The sequence below is a fragment of the Anomalospiza imberbis genome, chromosome 2 (genome assembly GCF_031753505.1).
Source record: "Anomalospiza imberbis isolate Cuckoo-Finch-1a 21T00152 chromosome 2, ASM3175350v1, whole genome shotgun sequence".
Taxonomy (NCBI): domain Eukaryota; kingdom Metazoa; phylum Chordata; class Aves; order Passeriformes; family Viduidae; genus Anomalospiza; species Anomalospiza imberbis.
In genome coordinates this window covers 35286504-35292037 of record NC_089682.1, presented here as the reverse complement: position 1 = coordinate 35292037, position 5534 = coordinate 35286504, and the positions used below count along the sequence as shown (strand labels likewise).

At 48.3% G+C, this 5534-nt stretch overlaps 1 long non-coding RNA gene across 1 annotated transcript; it reads right to left on the bottom strand.

The window, feature by feature from the left end:
- Window positions 1-1452: 1452 nt before the first annotated feature.
- On the bottom strand, window positions 1453-4853 carry LOC137468664 (uncharacterized). Its single transcript, XR_010996090.1, has 2 exons — window positions 4546-4853; window positions 1453-3505 (listed from the first exon to the last, which is right to left on the bottom strand). It is a non-coding gene; the product is annotated as an uncharacterized lncRNA (long non-coding RNA).
- Window positions 4854-5534: the final 681 nt, after the last annotated feature.

Below are 5534 nucleotides of genomic sequence, written 5' to 3'. Positions count from 1 at the left end.
TGGCTCTGATGTGACAGCTCCTGGGCTTGCTTCCCCACAGAGCTGAGCTGGGAATGAGGGGTAGGGAGCCCCACAACACCAGGGGCTGATGCCAGTGAAATGCTTGGTGCTGTGGGAGCAGCTGCTTTATTAATAAGGGAGTGAGCTGCTCCAAGCAAGCCTGGCTGCATTGCATGGACCCCTCACACTCCTCCCTGCAGAAACAGCTGCCAGTGCATCCCCTTGCCATGTCATTGTCCTCCTCTTCTCTGGGCCCATGCCAGCTCACAAAGAATCTGTCAGACAGCTGAGGCAAGCACCCACCTCAACCCATTACTCATTTTCCCATAAAAACCAAGAGGGCCAGCTTGGTATCTAGAGAGCCCAAGTTTCCCAGTCCACCCTGGTTTTCCATGCAATCTGCCCTGCTCTTTCTCACAGGGATGGAGGTCCCATGTCCAGGCCATTTAGAACGACTCATCTCTCACGAGGTGCTTGGTGGTGCAGCCAGCAGCCACCAGGTGTCCCTCTGGCAGTGGGGCAGCTCCCCATGGCTTTCATCAGGCAGACACTGCTGGAAATGCAGGGACCTGCTGTCCCCAGAGCGGATCAGCCCTGCTGGTCCTTCAGCATGGATGTGCTTCCCTGCTCAGTGCCGGGCCAGCTGTGCGCCCTCCACATCAGGGAGCAGCAGGTTCCCGCTGCTCTCATCCCTGCACGGCTCCAGCTCCGCACTTCAGCGCCAGGACCCTCCACAACCCTCCCTGACAAAGAAACACAGCTCTTGGCAGGCCCTTGTTATTTCAGCTAAGGCTCAGCAACCATCCTTCTGTCACTAAACGCCTTATTATGTGCAATTAATGGACTGACTGAGAGCAGCTACAAAGTCGTTCTCCCCGTGAACCCGCAGAGGCAGCTGGGTTACTTCTAGTGACTTTCTAAGGCTGCCAGCTTCATTACTAAGTGCAGCTGTGCAAGGGGAGAGAGGGAGGGAAGATGAAGCAAACGAGCGAGCTCAAATCCAGCAGTCCTGCCTTTCAAACACCCGCAGGCAGCGTGGCAAAGAGCTTCCTGCCATCGCCGGGGCCAGCACGTCCCTTTGAGGGGCACTCAAACGCTGGTCACCATCCACAATGACTCAGAGGCAGTGGCTGGCTCCAGCCCTGCCCCACGCAGATTGGTCTTTACCGCCGTCTTTAACTTTTTTCATTATTATTAATAATACAACAAGAGGAAAGGGAGATAAGAGCAAACTGACAGTGTAGGCTGAAACAGCTATTTTGACTGTAGCCAAACTGCACTCAGATGTGCAAAGCAAGAGAATAATTTCCACTCTCTGATCTCTCAAAGATCATCCTCTTAGATGTCACGATTACATTTGAAAACAGTCTGATGGTACTTGAAGTCGGTTTCCCTTGACAATTAACCTATATGTGCACACTCTTCATGACTTGCTGCAAAAACAGATGTGTATTTTGAACCACTACTACAGTCCCCCCATCCAAGGCTGAAAGCAAAAACCAGGTAGCAGAGGGTTCCTAAGCCAGGCTCGGACAAAAGGACACTGACCTCACGGGAGCGTGGCACTGAATTAATCTGCCTTTCTGCCTTTAGTAATGCCTTGTTACCAAAATAAGAGAGTTACAGCTGGCATTTATGCAATCAGTTCTTCCACTGTGCCAAGGCAGTTCCTAAGGACTGAGTGATAAGGAAGTTGATGTAGCTTATTTAAAACAAAACAAAACAAAAAAAAGGGCAAAAATCAGCATTTCATGATTTTCACATCCCTCTGCCTTATTTGCTCTATGCAGAAACTATGGTGCCCTTTTACCAAAGGATATCTGATTTTTTTAGGGTTTTTTGAGGATGGGAAGTACAAAAGAAGTAGATACTTAAATTCTGGGGCCAAATTCATCACTGAGTGAAATGGGCCTAAGCCCTTTGAAGGAAAGGGCAAGGCAATTGCTTAGATTAATCCTAATGACCCAAGGCAGCGCTCATGGACAAACCCTTGCAGGGTTTTCAGCTCTCAAGCAAATGTAGCCTAAGCAGCTGTTACACTTTGGGAAGCAAAATGAAACCCCAAGGATTTGCCTTAAAACAAATTACATCCATCCTAAGAGTAAAACACCCTACTTTGAATACTAAGAGAGGGCTGACCAGCCTGTCACAGTTAGAGTTCTGAGGGACACGATCAGGTCTTCTCTGCTCTGCTAAGCTTAGAGGAAAGACTAAAAAGTAAAGAAAGACCCTTCTAAAAACCCTTAGTGAAGCCTGACAGGAGTTAGGATGGCAAAGAGGGGTTCTTAGAGTAAAAGCCTCTAACAAAATTGAATAACAGAGACTTTCCTTAGAGAGGAAAGACGCTGCCTGAGAGGAGGAGCCCTGTAGCCACACTTCTACTCCAGCATCAGGTGATGAAAAGCACCAGCTGCACTGCACAAAGCTGATGGGAAGCTGCAGCCTTCTTGCTCCTTCCCTCTCCTTGTACACCCAGGAAATTCTCATCTCTTTGTGGAAATGAGGAGAGGAACCACCAATGAACCACAGCCAACCACCTTAGGAAAATGACTGGGGCAAACAGGAGGTGTTAATGGTAATTACGCCATCAAGGGCCAGGCTTCACTCTTGTGCCCAAGTGCACAGCAGCTCTCCAGCACTGCTAGTCCCACTCCCAGGTTTGCTCACAGTAATTCTGGCATGACCCAGGGCACGAGCTGTCTGCCTGCAAGGTAGTTTTATAACCATAGCCCTTTTCTCCCTCCTCCACCTACAATTTGTCTTTTCTCATCAGAGAAGACTTTTCACAGCACCAGCTAGAAGAGCAGAAGAGGGGCTTTCTGCACATGTAACTCAAAGGAAAAACATGAGATGCTGTTTTCCACTTCAGCCACAATGTCTTTTTAATCCCATGCAAGCTGGGAGCGTCTTCAAGGCTTGTTGTTTCTTTAGCAGAGGGGGAAGAGCTAAAGTTTGAATATGAACACTAAAAACATTTCTTTGAACTGGCGAGATTTACCGATGTGCACATAGCTCCCAATACAGGCGCACACTTGGAAAAAAAATAGAAAGAAATAAAGAAAGAAAGAAAACACGTATATTCCCCCACTGGTTTCTGTCACCATTTGATTCCACTGCACTGCAGTTTTACCAGAGAAATTATTGGGGGAAAGGGAGTTAGACAACATTACCCTGACAGCAGCTTGTCAACTGGCTCTTTGAGTGTCAGGGAAAAGAGCTGCATCTCACGTCTTTAAAGTGCCTTTCTGTCACACCAGAAAGGGAAGACACACATCAGGCTTCCCTGGGGCCACGTGTTCATCCCCACTTCTCCCTCACCAGAGCTGCTGCCAGCACATGTGGCACACCCATGGCCTGTGTCCCACCAGCCCCAGCCCAGAGCTCACCACCATCTGTGTCCAGGGCTGCTGCACCTCTTCAAGGGTTGGAGAAACAGGCAGAGATGTTTGGGGCTATTATCACTTACAAGGCAGGATGCAGTTTTGCCTTCCCAAGCGGATTGGCCCTGCCTGGCACAGAGGGAAGATCAGAGTAGATCCCTGATATCCCACCTCCACCTGACAGCACATAGCACAATATTTAAGGGGAGAACAGGAACGTTTCTGTTGGGAACAACAGTTTGAGGTTCCCTCACTGCAAGAGGCACTCAATCCCTGACAGCCTCTGGGATGACGCAGCACAGCCCTTTTTATACCAGGTCATAGACAGGAGCCTCCATCTATCTTATCTGGAGCTCCAGCATTGACTCCAGACTGTGATTCTCTGAGCTGATAGCTCCAGAGAGACAGAGTTTTTCAAACCCTAGACTGACACTGTACAACTCCCCCCACCACTGATTCTATCCCACATTATCTGAACAAGGTTGTGGCTCTTCCAGTAGACACTGATATTATCGGGGCACAACAAACCCTCTGCTGCTGAGCCATTGCCTTTGAGCCCAAGGAACAACTCCCCCCAGACAGCTCCATTTCAGAAGGAAATATCTTCTGGACTGCAAATATCCTTATTTTTCAAAGCTCTGTTTTCTAAAGATGAAACACCCCAAGACAAGAGCAGGCATTTCTGGAAGTGCAGGTTTCACACCAGGAGAGGAAAGGATGCTGTTCACAGCTGCGATCAGGTTATCTCCCATGATGTTTCCCTGGCAACCACAAAGCTCAATGTCTGGGTGACATTTGCAAAGTGTAATAGTTTTTGAAAGCCAAAATATACATATTTTGTCAGTTAGTGTTGTGTTTCCCTTTAGACAGGCCAAAGGATCAAACAGAAATTCCATGGAGAGCTGATTAGTCTCCATGTAAATAGGGCAGACAAGCAACTCAACAACATACCCCAGCACCCGGGGGCTGGCAGGCACTGTGCTTCCATACTGCTCACACACTCAGCTACCATTTACTGAGAACCTCCAGGTATCATTTAAAAAGTGCAATTAAGGGAAACAAAATACATCCAGGATGTGCTTGGGAACTACTGTACAAACACCAAGCTAGAAATCCAGGAAGGGTGCGAGATGCAGTGGGGGAGAAAAGAGGGGAGAGAGGAGACTTGCCTGCAGTGATGGAGTGAGGGAGCAGCAGTTTCTTGGTTAGGACTGTAGGTTTCTACATCTCCTCCCACTCTGCAGTTAGTCCAACCATTTAATATCTTGTTTTTACCAAAACAGTTCAGTCCTCACCCCCACGTGCTCTTGTAGGACCCCCCCCAGCAAGCTCAGTGAGGCATTTGCACACAGCCTTTACCTTGCCCTGCTCTATCATACCTTGTGACTGGTTACAGCTGTTGTGGGAGGGGGCCCAACAAGGGCACAAGCCCAATCAACTTAGGTTCCCATTCCTTCCCATTGCTGCAAGGAATTCACTAAGTTATAGGAAAAGCATTTCTTTTCTTTCTTCTTCCTTCTCCTAGTCTTTCTGCTGGAATTATGTGGAAGTTAGCAGGTTCAAGTAGTTTCTGCCTTGTTTATACAGGCACTAGATCTTCTGCATCAAGGCTAGGTCAGCTTTTCTTCACATGATCGTTTCTCTCTGTTTTTATGCCCCATATTCCACTGGAGCTACTGCCCTTTGAAATTATTTTGCAGTACAAAGTTTCCCATCTATTTCTGAAGAGCGGCAGGTGTGTGAAGAACCACCCTCCAGGTGATGCTGCCCACAGCTTAATAACAGGGTTACTCATCTCTTCTCAGAAGAGGTACTGAGGTGTGAGTTGTAGCTTTCAATACAAGGTTTTGTGAAAACAAACTTCTGGTGGTGGTTACATCAAGGGCAAGAAGCTCAAAGCTCTCTTCCAGTGTGGGCAGAAGTTGGCTGCAGCAACCTAAACATCTGAGCACATATTTCTTTCCCCTCCCCTCCCTGCCCCTCTTGCTTGGCTCTTTTTTGTTCTGGAGAATCAGTGAACAGGAGCTCCCAAACGTCCAACAACCTGATCAGGTTTGTTCTGCCCCACAAACATTTGCCTCTGGGAGGACAAACAAGCACAGGTCTGGCTCCACTCTTGAAGCTGCTGTCTGTGGTTGTGCTGCGTGAGGGCTC